The sequence below is a fragment of the Corythoichthys intestinalis genome, chromosome 20 (genome assembly GCF_030265065.1).
Source record: "Corythoichthys intestinalis isolate RoL2023-P3 chromosome 20, ASM3026506v1, whole genome shotgun sequence".
Taxonomy (NCBI): Eukaryota; Metazoa; Chordata; class Actinopteri; order Syngnathiformes; family Syngnathidae; genus Corythoichthys; species Corythoichthys intestinalis.
The window spans coordinates 32,134,015-32,152,987 of NC_080414.1; positions in this window are offsets into that span (position 1 = coordinate 32,134,015).

The following is an 18,973-nucleotide window of genomic DNA, read 5'->3' on the forward strand; positions in this document are numbered from 1 at the left end:
ACATACGTTGTAGTATTTCCTTGTAATAACAAAATCCATGTCAGCCCTTCTGTCAGCCCCCACAAATAACACACCGTACTTGGGGGGGACAGAGCCTTCTCCGTTGCTGCCCCTCACTTTGGAACACACTCCCTAAAACCATCCGCCCCTGTTCTGATCTTCCCACATTCAAAAAATTGTTAAAAACTCACCTTTTTAAATTGGCTTTTACTTTGTAATTCTTTTCTCTATTGTTTTGTACTGCCCAATTTTGTCCACGCATGATCAACGAAGTGATAAGACCAATCATACAATCTTTTAGGTTTATCCTTAGGTTTAAATCACTACCTTAACTACTTGTCTGCAGTCCAAACTGGTGCTTTGAAGCTGGACGCTGCTCAAAACATTCCACTTCAAACCGTATATATAGGCGCTTCCAGCAGTTCAAGAACAGCACAGAAAGTCTCAGAGTCTCATCTACGTTGTGCTGAATCCATTTGTAAAGATTCCGTGGGTTCCTCTGGTTTGACTTTGCAGTTTTAACTTTGTCAACACATTGCTTACTTCAACCGCAATTCATGTTGTTCTTTCTAAACCGGAAGTTCGGAGCAGAAATTTTCCAAGATGGCCCTGCCCATGTTTCGCTCAGGAAACTTATCTATTTCCTAATTATTATTATTATTATCCTCATTATTATAATTATTATCTTAAATTCTTATATATGTTAACACTGGAGTGCAACATCAAATTTCGTTGTTTCACAATGTTCATTTCGTTGTTGACAATGGTGAGCGAGAGATCATTCTATTCTATTCTAATAGACACCACCTAGTCTAAAATGACTTTCATATTAAAGATTGTTGCTCAAAGAATCTAAATAGGCAAAACACAAATTTCTTAGAATTACGATAACAAAGAGAATAATGTTTCAACACAGAAAATGACAGCTCATAGGAACTGCTAATTTGTTACAAATGTGACATCAGTTATACAAACGCTCCTTTGTGCTGGAGGTTATTTACGGACTACATATAAGCTATGACACAGCAATAATATAAAGTGAGGGATAAATAATTCATTTTCCCAGTGAGTGTTTTTTTTTTACCTTTTCCTGACCTTCTCTTCAACTTCCTCCTCACTGAGTTCATCAGTTACCCCCCTCCACAGTCCACACAGCCATCAAAGTGAGCACTGTGGAAAGGGGAAATGTGAAGGTTAGACAACTTGAGTTGGTCTAGTGACAAGTGGGGGGAAACATTTTTGGAACTTCATCAAACAGGGGCCTGCTATATACCCTGGTGGACAATTTAGTAGCCTGTAAACCTGCTCCTTTTATCTATTGATTCAAGGATTTGACCCAAAAAAGAACAACAACAACAAATCAATGAAAATTCAACTAAAATTACTTAATTTCACATGATAAATATTGATCGTATTGTTTAAATTGAATTCAGATGGCCTTTATGCGAGAAGAGTGACAGGAATTTACTGTACATTTCTTCTACCATTTACAAGATGAACAGTGTCAGCTCTATTTACCTAAAAGTGCATTTTAGACCAAAGCTCTGTGGGGAAGCTGAAAGATGGGCCTGGTGGGGTTTCTCTCAAATTCAAACTTGGTGAAGTAAAGTGCAACTTGAGTGGCACTCAAGGGCAGCAAATGAGAAACATGACACATGAACATTTTCCTTCTACATGTTCAGATGCTAAATAGAGGCATTACAAAGCATTTAGAAAATGTGATGTTAATTTGAAATGTACCCTGAACAGGGTGTTATCATGTAACATTTGTTTCATGAATCCATCAATAGCTAAGATTAAAAATGAAGAAGTGAAAATACTGCACTTTTGTGATATTGGGATTTAAAAGGGAAGTTCAGAATTTATGACATTAGGCTTAATTTTAGCGTTTAGAGTTAGTGGGGTTGATTTAATCTGTAGAGTTGGTTTCAACAAATTCCATGCAGTTTGCTGGTTATTTGTTAGTTGCCGGGCTCCTAAGTGGCTAAGCTGGTACAAGTCAATGGTGCTTGATAGCATGCCAATAAAACGCCGAAAAGTGTCATTGCATGGAATTGGCTTTCCTATGTATGATTTTAAAATTAAGTTTAGCGGTAAAATATTGTCTATAACAGTTAGAAAACAAACAACAAAAATGAATGAAATGAAACTAGTTTTCTAATGGGTCAAAATTATTTTTCGAACAGGTCACTTGACTAACACCTTAGATGGTCATTTGCTTTGCTTTACAGGGGTGCACATAATTTTTTTGCCCAGGTTCTCAGAGGAGGACCTGGAGATGTGACTTGGTCCTCATTGAGCTTGAGAGCCGACCCGCCTGATGCGATACATTTATGACAAGCTTTACTTAGAGCCAATTAACTTTAATTAATTATATTAACAATTAATTTTTGATTAACATCAACTGGCACAACAAAATTGCCATTACTTTGAAGTGAAATGTAAAGAAATAAAAAGCACCAATTCAAAATAAAGGGCATTATGCGGCTCCCACATTAACTCCAAGCCTTTTTAAAAGTGGGATGTCCTCCTCATAAGACTTCAATGAACGTGCATGTTTAGCTTTGTAAAATGCGAGCAAAAACACGTTTGTCAGTGCATGTCGCTGTTCATTACCTTTATTCCGCCCTATTCCGCCACTTGTCCATAGGGCGAGTGGGGTCCTGTTTGACATCGATAGTTTGCCTAATTGCCACATGCTCTCTGTTTTTTTCGTGCTTTTCAAAGTTTGGATGGCTGAAATTCTTTGACCCTACATGAAATGTGCTGCTCTTACCGGCGATATTGGGATTCTCACGGCACATTTTGTACCGCATTTCCGTGCGAGCATCATTTGCTTCTAGCCATGGTACCTCCCGTAGCCACTTTGCAGCAAAAGTCCTTTTTTTCGGTAGCTCCGGTGACATCTCTGTCGTCTGTCTGTCTTTTGACGGGGGTGGGGGAACACGGAAGTAATTACTCAGTGTGGCCTGCCTCTTCGGCATTTTGAGAAGTTATTTTCTCGTGTCCGCCGCAAATACAGTGGTCAGCCATCGGTACGCAAAAGCGTATGGAAGTCGTTGAGGGCCAGCGCGTTTGTCTATGTCCAGTACGCAGACCACTTATGTGCACCCCTGTATATCTATCTATCTATCTATCTATCTATCTATCTATCTATCTATCTATCTATCTATCTATCTATCTATCTATCTATCTATCTATCTATCTATCTATCTATCTATCTACACACACATATAAATATATACACATATAAATATACATACACACACACATATATATATATATATATATATATATATATATATATATATATATATATATATATATATATATACATATATACTTTTTCAAACCTAAGCTTTAAAAAGCGACAATAACCACTGAGCAAGAACCAACGAAATGCCGGAGAGCACCGTCAAAATGGTGAGTGAGTTTCAATTTGCCCCACTAAAGACGCTAATTGTACAACAGAGCCACCACCGGTGTCTTGCTAATGGAGTTACACTGCTGGCCAAAAGTATTGGCAGCCCTGCAATTTTGTCAGATAATGCTCAATTTCTCCCAGTAAATGATTGCAATTACAAATGCTTTGGTAGTAATATCTTCATTTATTTTGCTTGCAATGAAAAAACTCATAATAGAATGAAAAAAAGAAATCCTTAACATTTTACACAAAACTCCAAAAATGGGCCGGTCAAAAGTATTGGCAACCTCAGCCTAATACTTGGTAGCACAACCTTTAGACAAAATAACTGATAACAACCGCTTCCGGTATCCATCATTTAGTTTCATACAATGCTATGCTGGAATTTTAGACCATTGTTCTTTGGCCAACTGCTCCAGGTCTCTGAAATTTGAAGGATGCCTTCTCCAAACTGCAATTTTCAGATCTTTCAACAGGTGTTCTATGGGATTCAGGTCTGGACTCATTGCTGGCCACTTTAAAGTGTTTCCAGTGCTTTCTCTCAAACCATTTTTTAGTGCTTTTTGAAGTGTGTTTTGGGGTCATTGTCCTGCTGGAAGACCAATGAACTCTGAGGGAGACCCAGCTTTCTCACACTGGGCCCTACATTATGCTGCAAAATTTGTTGGTAGTTTTTAGAATTCATAATGCCATGCACACGGTCAAGCAGTCCAGTGCCAGAGGCAGCAAAGCAACCCCAAAACATCAGGGAACCTCCGCCATGTTTGACTGTGGGGATTGTGTTCTTTTCCTGTAAACTCTATGTTGATGCCTTTTCCCAAAAAGCTCTACTTTTGTCTCACCTAACCAGAGAACATTAATCTAAAATGTTGTTTGGCTTTCTCAGGTAAGTTTTGGCAAACTCCATCCTGGCTTTTGTATGTCTCTGGGTCAGATGTGGTGTCTTCCTGGATATCCTACCATAGAGTCCCTTTTCATTCAGACGCCGACGGATAGTATGGGTTGACACTTTTGTACCCTAGGACTGCAGGACAGCTTGAACTTAACTTGTTAGTCAAGGTTCTGTATCCGCCATCTGCACAATCTTCTATTGAAATCTCTCGTCAATTTTTCCATTCCGTCCACATCGAAGGAGGTAAGCCACAGTGCGATGAGCTTTACACTTATTGATGACACTGCGCACTAGGGTGTGTCAAGTAATAAAAAGTTGAGAAATGAGAGGGGGCCATATGTTTTCAAGTTGTCTTATGATATACTTGATCATAATCAAAAGCAAAAAAATAGTTTTGACTTTATTTACCTACCCCCTTTTTTGATTGAAAAAACAGCATTTTTTGGGCGTTTTTGCATTTTTTGACCATTTCCGCCTAAACCATGTTTTTTCAGATATGTAATTTTTTATGCCATATTTATCATCTCCATTTAAAACCAGATATTTACTACAGTTGAAAATGGTCCCTTTAAAAATAAAAAAATGGTCCTTTTAAAAATTAAACTTATTTAGTTTCCAATAAAACTTTTACTCTTCTAACATGCCAAGACATGCTGCCGGCCATCACAGATCATTAAGAGAACACTTTGTACCCGGACATATTTGAATTGAACTGTTGAACCTTTTTATTGATAACTCCTATTGAGATGGGTCCCAAGACCAGGCATGAGGCTGGTACTAGTCTGGCTGATGTGACAGGTCCAGGAGAACCGATGATACAAACTGAGCTCCCTACCCTCCGGGGTGTCCTGAGGCATGGCATCTACCTGCAGGAAAAGAGGCTGTTGGAGGATGGGGTGGATAGGAGGAACTACAGCATCAACCAGCTGGTCAAGGATGTCAGGGTGGAGTTGGTGGGCTGTTGGCAGAGGGCAAATGCTCAATTCAGTCCCCTGGTCACCATTACAAACAAGTCCATAGAACGAAAAATCCAGGTGGCCTGGACTGCTCTGGAAAACTTCGCCTGGAACAGAGGGGGCATGAATTGGTCACCAGGATTGCCGCAGAGTGAGCAAACCATGCAGAGGACCGGACAGTCGGCTTGACGGTCAACTGCACCACCTTGGGCTGGGTGCGGAGGCAGGACAGCTCAAACAGGACATTCCTTGGACCATCCACCCAGCTGTTGTTGACCTTTACTTGGAACCAGCAGGGGAAGTACACATTACTTATGAAGGAGACAATCTCCTTCGGAGCTTGCCCTTAAGTCCATGACTGCGGCACCACCAGTCACAGAACAGGTTAGCTGTGGTGAGCCACCGGCTGTGTCCGGTCTTGCCAACTGTCAGTGCAGCAAGATCATTGTCCATCTTGCCACTTCTGATAGCTTTGGTGATCCTGTATCCATAGTGCTGGTCTGAGGAGAGGTCTTTCACTATTTTGTCAGGAAGATCAGGGAGACTTGTCTTCCCTGGAATTGCCGGGAAGCTAAGGGTTTTCTCCAGAGATCTGACAGTCGGTAGCAACTTCAGTCATGGACTTAAGGGCAAGCTCCTGGCTAGACTGAAGGACATTGTCTCCTTCATAATTAATGTATACTTCCCCCGCTGGTTCCAAGTAAAGTAATTCCAAATTAATGCAGTGCAGTTGCTCCACCCAGGGGAAACAATTTTTGATGGGGGTGACTACATTCGCACGACACCGGCGGGCGTACCATACTCAATGGATGACAGTTTTGCCAAAAAGTATAGCTGCCATAAGCAGCCTGATTTAGAATTCCCCTTAAGAATGATGGGAAACAAAAAAACGCTCATTTTCAATTTATTATTATAAATGTTCTTGTAAGTTAGTTTTATTGCTGACACTGCGTTTCGGGGTCATCAACATGTTGTGACCCCCCGCCCCAAAAGTCAAACCCCGCCAATATGCATTTTTATTGGCATGGTAGCAAGCACCATTGACTTGCACTAGCATAGCCCTGCAACTAACAAATAACTAAGACACTGCATGGAATTTTTTTAAACCAACTCTACTGACTAATTAAACCCCCGCTAACTCGAAAATTAAGCCTTATGTCAAAATGAAATTCTTTAGTATTACTCAGTTGAGTCATTGCAACAAATACAAATGAATTGGTGACTTGTATTGCTTTCCATCACCTTTTAGATCGTGCATATAAGTTGCCCAAGAAGAAAAAATATGACTGTTTCTTTTGGTGAGTAACACAACAATTTAACTTTAGTTGCTAATGTGTGGTGATGACTCTGTTGGTTTAACCTTGTGGAACATTTTAATTGTTGAATGAAAAGGAAAACATTAATATAAATTCAAAAGCATAAAGTCAGCCATGTAGAAATAAGGATGACAGGATGATGAGGTGAGACTAAAAAGATGACAGGGAAGGGAAGAAGGTTTGTTAGTCTATTGAGAAAACTATTCCACTACGGGACAATATCTTTGTCATCTGGACACAAAGCCGGCAAGACTTTCATTACTGGATGATAACCATATTTAAGATGTTTGTGTCTGTGTGTGTGTGGTTTTTATATCCACTGTCAGCTTTTGCTAAAAGAGCATTAATCACAAGCATCTGAAGACACTCTGGGATATATGTAAGTCATCGTCAACTAACATCTACACGATAGCCTCAGCAAAATGAAACACGAATGTCTGTGACACGCCTGAGATTCGAATAACACCTTTAACATTTGGAAAATTAATTACTCAGAGCTGTCAACGCTCAGCAGCAGACTTGTACTCCTAAAGGAAAACGAATGCTTCTTCTTGGGTTAGTCAGACCAGATACTGTAGTTATATGTGATCGGGTTTGCCTGATTATTAAATAACAATCAGATGGAATGCTATGATAACATAAAGATATGAAAATTGCTGGAATCTGAAAAGGTATTGCTTTGTACAATCATTAAAAGCATGTCTGCGGGTTGAATGAAATAATTCCACCAAAGCCCTAGAACAACAGTACCTTAATCACATTTCATCTCTTTGTAGAAAATATACTCTGAAACATCTCCAGCTTAAACAACACTGTCAGAGTCACGCCGTGTCTTTGAAACAATGAGACTACTGTTCCAAAGCTTTTATCATTAAAGCAGACTTTTCTTTTTCTGTTTGAGTGAAATACAACTAGGGTTGAATCAAATACAGGTATGTCTGAAACAACTCGACCAACGTCAGCTTGTCTTTTGAAACCTTTAAAAGAAGGTGCATTGGCCTACATTCTGGAATCCTTGCTCCCATAGCATCCCTGAACAAAAGACCTCAATGAGCAGACCAAGGCAGGGACTACAGCACTAGCATTTTTTTTGTTTTTGTTTGTCTATCTGCCTGTGTGGGTGGTTTGTCTTTAAATGTTGGTGTATGTCAAATGGAGTCAGAGCTGTGGAGAAGAATTTCCCGTTGGCGGGAATAAAGTCTGACTATTAATTTGTCTAAATGCTAGTACACCGAATGATGCTTCTTTTTCACACATATTCACATTAAAGATTTCATTTTAGGGGTCATACGGAGACTTCGTTAGACCTAATACAATACTGGGGCACGGGCAAGCCAGCAAAAAAAAAATTTGCACAAAAAGTCAGAAATAGCGCTAGAAATTAAATTTAATTTGTTCTCACCCTTCGTTTTGACCAAAGTCACTTGACCAAATTACAAATTTCTGGGAAAATAAAAGTGACCTTTTTTGTTTTTCATCCATCAGTATTCAAAATCAAAATTGGGACATCCCTTGTTGAGTGTCAATTCACCTTCTGCTCATGCGCATCAACTTCCTTCCTTCACCTGTTCCTGCTGCTCTACTTTGTCTGGACAGAAATGGGGATATATCACTGTAACTGTTATGCAATTAATCAGTGTCAACCCGTGGGTTATGACCTAAAAATGGTTTATGTTGCTTAGGTGGGTTACCTGTAGAGATGTCCCGATCGATCGGCATCCCGATCAATCGGATCCGATCACGTCATTTTCAAAGTATCGGAATCGGCAAAAAAATATCGGCCATGCCTTTTTTTATTATATATATTTTTTAATTAAATCGTTTTGTTATTGTATTTAATGTTACAGACATAATATTTTACACTCATTCAGTGTCATTAGTTTAGGCTTAACGTATGGTTATCAAAAATATCCCAGTAACAGCGGCAATTAATTTACTATATAATGTGTCACGTTGAAATATTTAATGTTGTTAATATATACGCTGCACGATCCTCTCACTCATTGTCGCGCTCAATATGTACAGTAATGACGCCGTTTTGTCTTTATATAGAGAGATAACGAGCTGTGCATAATGAGTAGAGTGAACTTTGGCAGCCTTTGAAGCCTTTCTTCAATTGGCTAACACCTTGCAATCCCTCTCCCTGTGATTAGAAATATCATGGGAAGCAATGTGGGGAAGCAAGGTAGCTATAGATCTTTGTCTTAACACCTAAGTTATTTTCCAAAGCAAAGATATATCCATTGGTAGCACGATGCACAGTCATGGTTTTACTTCCCATAATGGTTTCACTTCCCATCATGCATTGGGGCATGCCTGCAGTATCATTTACTGAAAGCTCAACAAATACACTAGATGGCAATATTTAGTTACAATACTCAAAGTCTTTCTATCCATGGATCCCTCACACAGAAAGAATGTTAATAATGTAAATGCCAACTTGAGGGTTTATTGTCATAATAAACAAATACAGTACTTATGTACTGTATGTTGAATGTATATATTCGTCCAAGTTTTATTCATTTTTTTCTTAATGCATTGCCAAAATGTATATGATCGGGAAAAATTATCGGGAATGATTGGAATTGAATCCGGAGCAAAAAAAAAGCAATCAGATCGGGAAATATCGGGATCGGCAGATACTCAAACTTAAACGACCGGGATCGGATCGGGAGCAAAAAAACATCATCGGAACAACCCTAGTTACCTGGTTTACCTCTCTCATTCCTCCATGCTGATTTATCCTTGCTGCGAGCAAAAACATTCAAATATCCATTTGCAAGCGTAATGCTGTTTGAGTCAAAGAGAAATAAAAAATAATACCCTATAATCTTGTTACAGATTACAGGGACTGCAATAACCAATAAACTGCTTGTAAAATATTTTGAAATTATGAGGAGCACACATACAAAATTGTTAGAGGTTACATCCCAAAGATAGGCAATTCATTCATACAGATTGATTCTATTCATTTTGGTCATATAAACAATAGCAATAAATAGCATCAGTATTGATACAGTACAAATACAGAAGATGTTACACAAGAAAGCCCACCCGTCTCATCAGACCATAGGACATGGTTCCAGTAATCCATGTGCTTTGTTGACATGTCTTCAGCAAACATGGTTCCAGTAATCCATGTGCTTTGTTGACATGTCTTCAGCAAAATGTTTGCAGGCTTTCTTGTGTGCCGTCTTCAGAAGAGGCTTCCTCCTAGGGTGACAGCCATGCACACCAATTTGATGTAGAGTGCGGCGTATGGTCTGAGCACTAACAGGCTGACCCCCCACCTCATCAATCTCTGCAGCAATGCTGACAGCACTCCTGTAACAAGTCACATGGCATTTTGGAGGGAAAATGACAAGCAGTACTCAATTTGGACATGTAGGGATGTACGTTTTTTCAAAGAAGTGTACTTCCTTTTTTTGCCAGGGGTTTAGATATTAATGGCTATATTTAGAGTTATTTTGAGGGGAAAATAAATGAACTGTAGTATATAAGCTGCACACAGACTACTTTTCATTGTGTCAAAGTGTCATTTTTTCAGTGTTGTCGCATGAAAGATATACTTAAATATCTGCAGAAATGCAAAGGATGTACTCACTTTTGTGATACACTGTATATATACTGTATATATATATATATATATATATATATATATATATATATATATATATATATATATATATATATATATATATATATACATACATACAGTGGGGAGAACAAGTATTTGATATTTATTATATATGATATATATTTAGTATTTGATACACTGTCAATGGGTTTTCCCATTGGCAGTGTATCAAATACTTGTTCTCCCCACTATATATTTATATATATAAATAAATATATATATATATATATATCAGGGGTCGCGTTAACCGAATATTTTCCGTCGTTGACCGATTTTTTAAAACGGTGACGGAAAAAACTGAAGTCCGTCCGTCATTTTGACAGGTTGCAATTCACACCACAGACCACAGGGTGGCATATTAATTAGCTATTGTCTCTCTTAATGCATGACGTCGTTGGCTATTCTGTCAGAATATTGTAGCGTCACCGTGGTCTGGCGGCAGCACCGTGATTGACACATCAACGCGAGGTTCTTATTGGTGCACCCGGTGTGCCAGCGCGTCATCCAATTGGTGGACTAGATTGTCGCCTGTGTATAGACAAGTTTCCGAGGTACTTCCAGTTTACTTCCTTATGTCTTCCTTCCCCTTCTGTTTCCGCCTGTTTACCGTTGAAGTCAATGGCGGTGGAATCGAAGTTGGAAGGTCTTTATACAAGATCCCGGGAATGTTATTTTGATGTAGGCGGGTGGAGAAACAAGCCAAGGCCTCCATGCTATGTACCATGTCGATTTCCAAACCATGGGTGCTCGTACTCGTCATACAGGTGGGAGGGAAGGAGATGTACAAAACTGACAGCTCCTGCAGTCATGCCCCCACTGTTATGGAAGGTAATGTGCTCTAAAAATACGAAACCTAAAATCTGGCGCATGAAACGACTTGTTGCCTTTGCTATTGATATTACGATGATGATTGTAATTACGAAGTTTTATCATTTTTACAACAACTAGCTTCTGCTCCTGCTGCTAGCCGCCTGTTGCTAATCGTGTTTGAATGCACCGCATAAATCCAAGTGTTACAAGTTTTTATTCGTTTGTTTACAGCTGGGAAATGCTGTTATAAAAGAGAAGACAACTTGACTTGTACGTCGATGGACATATATCGAACATATATCGTTTGCGTTCCACAATGATGATGACAGCTCGACTCCCGGGAGAGGCCGAGAGAGGCAGGAATTGTGACAGACGGTGGTTCGCCGAGATCGCCATGATCCAACTACGAACTTTTGAACGGTAGCATCTTTAAATATATGCTATTGGAGCTGGAATTACCGAGGACGGGAAAAAAGCACATCTAAATGCCGCCGAGGGCCTCCGTGATGTCGCTATTTGTTCACGAGGCTCCGGAGCTCTGCGGTCTGATATCACATTCTCGTATGCTATTTTTGCAATACTTTTATAAATATGATTTATTGACCTGTTTTGGAGTGCATCAATCGTTTTAAATAAAACAAGAAATTGAATCATGTCTAAATGTTTTATTGAGATCAATGCCTGCAATAAAAAAAAGAATGACATACTATTTGTGTTTACATCATATGTACATAACCTTGACGCATTTCCTTGTAACAAAACAATCCATGTCAGCCCTTCTGCAGTCGGCAAATGTAATATAACTTGTAATTTCACCACATTTTGGTCACTAATGGCCGTAGTATCAATCCATTCCTCACGTTAACACAGGCTGACCGTTGTTAATAATTTTGTCCACGAATGATCAACGAAGTGACACGAACTGCCATCCAATCTCATCTACGTGTCATCTAGGTCGTACTGAATCAATTTTTGAAGATTCCATTGGTTGCTCTAGCTTGATTTCGTAGTTTTATCGTCGTCGATACACTGCTAATACACTGCTACTCGACCGGACCGGAAGTGCGAAGCAGACATTTTCCAAGATGGCAGCGCCCGTATTTCGCTCAGGAAACTTGTCTATAGACCCCAATCACATGACGTCACAACTCCGCCCCCTGACTGGAGCAGCCATATTGTCCGTCAGCTCGTCGTGTTTACACATTACCCCTACGTACATGCCTCCTATTACGGCGTGTTTTTCTGCTCGTTAACATTAATAATCAAAATGGCGAAGAAGTGTGTGGCGGTTGGTTGCAGTAACAGAGAAGATAGACGGAGAGACTTGAAGTTCTACCGTATTCTGAGAGACCCGAAGAGGAGCGCGAGCTGGACTGCTGTAATTCGACAAGAAATCTGGGCACCAAACGATCCACAGACTATGTAGTAGTCATTTTATATCTGGTAAGATGCATTTAATATATATTTAGAAGATTTTGGGCTGACAACCACAATTAAGATCATTGTGTGACGTTGGTGATTGGGATCTATATAGTTACCTCTTTTTCTTTGGGAGTGGAGTTGTTTTGTTGGTGTTGGCGGTAAGCAGAGTAAAAAGAGGGAGAAAAATACAACTTCCGTGTCTAATTTTTTGCCGCCAAGCAAGCGTTACAATATTAATTAAAAATGAATGAAAACTAAATACTATTGAATATGTCATCATTATCATTTTAAAAATTTAAGTGACTGGTAAAAATAGATTATGACTGGATTTTTATGACCCTGTCAGTCAAAATGACAGACAACGAAAATGTCTAGCGCAACCTCTGTTTGGTACAGAAACCTTTGTTTGCTATTACAGATACCAAACGTTTCCTCTAGTCCTTGACAAGGTTTGCACACACTGCAGCAGGGATTATGGCCCACTCCTCCATGCAGATCTTCAGACCCGTCAGGTTTCGGGGTTGCTGCTGGGCAACACGGACTTTCAGCTCCCTCCATAGATTTTCGATTGGGTTCAGATCTGGTTACTGGCTAGGCCACTCCAGGACCTTAAGATGCTTCTTACGAAGCCACTCTTTAGTTGCCTTGGCTGTGTGCTTTGGGTCGTTGTCATACTGGAAGATCCACCCACGACCCATCTTCAGGGCTCTCACTGAAGGAAGGAGGTTGTCAGCCAAGATCTGGCGATACATAGCCCCATCCATCCTCCCCTCAATACGGTGCAGTCGTCCTGTACCCTTGGCAGAGAAGCAGCCCCAAACAAGGATGTTTCCTCCTCCATGTTTCACAGTCGGGATGGTGTTCTTGGGGTTGAACTCATCCTTCTTATTCCCCCAAACACGACGAGCCGTGTTTAGACCAAAAAGTTCAATTTTGGTCTCATCCGACCACTTGACCTTCTCCCATTGCTTCTCTGGATCATCCAGATGGTCAGTGGCAAACTTCAGACGTGTCTGGACATGCACTGGCTTCAGCAGTGGGACTTTGCGTGCGATGTAGGATTTTAATCCATGACGGCGTAATGTGTTTCCGATGGTTTTCTTCGAGACTGTGGTTCCAGCTCTCTTCAGGTCATTGACCAGGTCCTGCCGTGTAGTTCTGGGCTGATCCCTCACCTTCCTCATGATCAGTGATGCCCCAGGAAGTGAGATCTTGCATGGAGCCCCAGAATGAGACAGATTGACTGTCAACTTGAACTTCTTCCATTTTCTGATAATCACTCCAACAGTTGTAACCTTCTCACCAAGCTGCTTGCTTATTTTCCTGTAGCCCATCCCAGCCTTGTGCAGGTCCATTATTTTGTCCCTGATCTCCTTACACAGCTCTTTGGTCTTGGCCATTGTGGAGAGGTTGGAGTTTGTTTGTTTGAGCATGTGAACAGGTGTCTTTTATACAGGTAACAAGTTCAAACAGGTGCAGTTACTTCCAGTAATGAGTGGAGAACAGGAGGGGTTCTTAAAAAATAACTGAGAGCCGAAATATTTACTAGTTGGTAATGTATCAAATACTTATTTCATGCAGTTAAATACAAATGTATTATTTAAAATTAATACAATGTGATTTTCTGGATTTTTTAATTAGATTCCGTCCCTCACAGTTGAAGAGAACTTATGATACAGATTACAGACCTCTACATGGCTTGCAAGTGGGAAAACCAGCAAAATCGGCAGTGTATCAAATACTTATTTTACCCACTGTATATATATTTTATATATGTATATATATATATATATTTTTTTTTTTTTTTTTTTTTTTTCCAGTATCGGATCTGTACATTTTATCGGCAGATTCTCAAAATCAAGTGACTCGGACTTGGGTGCTAAAATATCCGGGATTTGCCTATTTTAAATGATATAAAGTGGGCCGGTCTGAGGCATGAAATTCCCAGGCTGAAAATGAGTCCCACTCGGCCATACCGTCGACTTTACAATTAGCACACGCAACCTAATGCTGCATTCACGTGTGGTTGGAGGGAAAAAAAAAAAAAAGATTCTTTATTAAATTGTGTCTATAAAAATCGCCAAATAGTCACTCACCTTGTGATGTATTGTTGGAGCATTAGAATAGGCTACTCCTCTTTGTAGCAACCGATGTTTTATCCTGCAGTATGACTTTACAACACATAAGAACGATTTTTCAACTTGGGAACTCATACTGCATTCTGTATATTATTCTATGCAGACTCAAACTCTAAGGTTTTTGTCAGTTCTTTTTAACAGTGAAATGTATACTGGGGCACTGCAGATCAATACTGGGGCACGTGCCCCAGTGAAATATAGCTGACAACACCCATGATGTCATATACATTTTAAAATGTATACTAGTGCTCGCCTTTATCGTCCGGCAGCGAGCGCCCGACTCGGTGGTCACCCACAAAATGCAAGGCACCTCCTTATTAAATCGTGTGACATGATCCCACTACTTAACATTACATAAAACACTTAGCTTACTCACTTCCACTGCCTGTCTCCCTCCACGTCCATCCAATGGTCCCTCTTTTGTCTGACTTGTTTTGCCCATTCTTTGCGGCAAACAGGATATTTTGGAAACCCAGAACTTCAACCAAAAAAAATGTGGCTGCCAGGTGAAGCGTTCATCCACTGGCGTCACATCCGGCTTATTCCTCAACTTGAGACTCTGGATGTACAGTAAGCCACTAATTTTCATGGAACGGGATTCAAAAAGTTAAACAAACATATTGATGCGTCCACACACAGTCAAGCGGTCTGTTTTTATTCTTCTTCATGTTGCATACACTTTAAAGTGCTGCATTTGCACTACTATTTGGGCAGATATTACTGTAATTTCATCATTACGTTTATATAATTAATACAACTCAAAGGGACTGTGAACTGTGGGAAGTGACAGCAAGGAACAAGACCCTCAAAGGCTTTTTGAATAGAATTACTTCTCTTTTACATTGAGAGGAGTCATTTGAGGTGGCTCAAATGTTGGTCCCTCTTGGGCAACAGGGATGTCTAACCAAGGCTAGGATAATCTGGAGAGTCTTAACAGCAGACTTCTGAATGTCTTGGGTTCCTCCCATTGGAACTTGAAGACTTGACCAGAGACAGGAAAGCCTGTTCTTTCTTCCTAACCCCTGGATGGACTTCATAAGGATTTTAGGAGTTAAAAGGTAAACCATTAGTGGTCAACCCTTCTTGGAATTGTGGGTATACAAGTGAAAGTCCATTATTAAGACACAGAAAAACATCTGCTGAAACATCTGCTTGTCAGGGTAATCGCAAGCTGAGTCATAAACTTTTTTCAATACTTAAAGGGTAGTTCTGTGGGCCATCCAGGGGGTACTTCGGAGGAGTTATTTTTCATATCTCTTTTGATTATTTTACTCATATAAATAGTTTTTTTTTTTTTACATTTTCAAAGACTTACTTGTCCCTTGTTAAAGGATGATAGTCACTTGTGCTTCTATAGCTTTTTTTTGTGTTCACATTTCATTGCAAGTTTTCCTATTCTTACCCATCAGGTGTCATGTCACCCCCACTGTGTTACAGACCTGACACCCGCCCTCCAAGCTAGCGGCTGCAGGAGAGAAAGCATGCGGTGGGCCCGTGAGGCTGGGAAAACCATCAACTACCACAAACTTTCTCCCCCTAGCTGTCAGTTCACAGCAGTAGTGAACAACAGTTAATTGGTTTCATCTGGATGGCCGCTGGGTTTAGAGTAAGGTGTGTAAGGGGTGACCTTATCACCCACATACTACAGACATAGGGAGCAGATAGTGTTTCTGTTCATTCTGTGTTTGGTGTGAAAGCCATATGTTTTAAAGCAAAACACTGTCTTGATTGGACAAGAGTGTGTATCTCAGGTTAGCATTCCTTTTTAATAATTGTAAGGTCCAAAAGAAGTACAGGTTTGTCCCAAACATTTCTTTATATGAATATAAAAAGTCTCTCGTTAGATATCAGTATATTGCAGTGGCAGATGTTGGTTTTTCAATGAGGGGAAGTTTTAAATGATCAAAAATACATGGATGATAATGACTGTTTTTCATGTGCTTAGATCACTAAAATATCTACCTAATTAATACAGTTCTGAGTAAAATTATTATACTATTTTATTATCATAAAAAAAAATAATAAATCACTTTTCAAATTCCAAATAATAATCAGAGGCACTCGCTGTTCAGTAAGGAAAGAAACTAGAGTGCCAGAAGTCCAGTCTCCAAACATAAGCTGCTCCAATAGAAAACCACACCAGAAATAAGCTCGATTTTTCGCCAGTCGTTTTTAACAAAGCAACCCAGATAGGAAAATATAACTCGAGCGGACATGGACCAGATGTACTGCAAATTTCGGCCCAAATTTGTAAAACGGATCTGCCCCAGTGTCTTCTTGAACAATCGCCCAAACTCAGTAAGGAGTCACTTGCCGGATCAGCAACCACAAGTAGCAGACATGACATTAATGTATGGCACAGATATGGCACACGTTACCCAATCTGTGCCAGATTTGTATCAAAACCGTTTTCAGTATTACATTTGGAGTCCATTTTGTTCAATGTATCATACTATAATGTGTTTATATTGCAAATTAAGTTTGTCTATTAAAAGCAAGAATGAAAACATTTTTCATGCCATTTATTAATGCTAACATATTAATGCAACATACAACAACATAACAATATTATATTGTTTTTTCACAAAATATTTTAATTGGAACAACCAACTCAATATTAAAGATAACCCACTTTTAGTCTGTAAACAACATTGTATTTGTTAAGATGCTTGGGTGACGGAGGACATAATTCATAGTGATGTCACGAGGTGCGCCGAGTCTTCGAAGCGTGTGTCGAGTAATGAAAGGACTTTTCTGCGAAGCGCGTACCGAGGCTCGCTTCATTTAGGGGAGGTTCTGAAAATGATGAGGTCCGAAGCCTCGCTGCCAAGCTGTACCACGTGATCGCTTCATGGAGTGTTTTAGATTTGCTGCGCGGTTTGACAGCTCGCTTCCGTCTATCAACACCTCTGCCTGCATTCAAAATGTGGGTGTTAGCAGGAGAGTTGTGATCAGGTGAGAGTTTGGATAATTTGGAGGTGGTTTGAAGAGTGAAAAGTTTAAATGAGTTGAAAGAAGGGTACAGTAGTTGATACTAGGATGAAGCCAGCAAGAAAGAGGATTTTCTCTCTGCGGGAAAAAAAAAACGAAAATCCCCACCATCCTGTCGCTACATCAATGTCCAAATTGGACAAGCATCATCAGTAACCTTTTTCATGTTACACGAATATGTTTACTGTTCTCTCTGATTATACGTGTAACGGGTTCACGCAAGTCTGTTGTGTCAAAACCTCCCTTTCCTCATGTGGGTGCGCTGGCAGGAAAGGTGGCTTCTGGCTTGGTGGTCAGAGCATCCGCCTACCGTGCTGGACGCGTCGTGCGAGTGAGTTCGAGTTCTGTCCTGGGTACGGATTGCGTCGCGTGGCCCGGATCGATTCAACACTGGCAATATACGCACATGTCATTATCAGAAAAAATAACATTGCACAGCCTACCACATTATGATAATGCCATTTATGAAATTATTTTCACACATACACAGACTACATTAAAAATATATACATATAGGTTTTACTTAATGAGTGACATATGAGACTGTGACTGTATATGGCAACTCTGCTGCTTGGCACTGCTGACCTACAGGAGACATCATATCATATACAGTATTTTATATGACTCTGAGGTGCTGTTGCGTTTTCGTTTCATATATTGGTCCTTTTTTTTTTTTTTTTTTAATACATGATTCAGGGGGTACTACCCCCCCCCCATACATCATGGTCACTCAGGTTATGAGTTTGAACCCATTGCTGAATATGTATGGCGAATTTAACTTCTGTGACTGGAAAACAATGAAAGAAAGTTGAAGAAAAAATATATACATTATACTTATGTGATAATCTATGTACATCAAGGATTTGGTCACACAATATTGCTAAATAACACCTTCCCAACAGACACACACACAAAAATTAACGAATCCCTCATGTGGTTGGGAGACATGATTGTGATTATACAGTTAGCCAGTAGGTGGTTCCGTGGACACATGAAGCCCCAAGAAATGAAACCTTTCTCGAACCAAATGGCTCAAGTGGTGCAATGCCTCATTAGGCTTCATCTCAACATCACTACTAATTCATAAACGATGAGAGGGAGTGGTAGATAGTGTCCAAAGAATCCGGTGGCCAGTTTGATGAAAGAACAGGTGAACGGGCAGGCAGGCGTTTTGCCAGGCAAGCAGTACAAGATCTAGGGGGCAAAAAACACAAATGAGCTCAGTATCAGGATTACAAGATGTACAATATTTTGCCGCTACCAGCCTACGTGACACGCTTGCTATCACGCAAATAAAAAGAGAAATCGAAAGTTTAATTTCTAAATATGGAACGACCAACACATTATATTTACCTCATGCTCTGTTGTGTTTTTCTTTTTATGCTCC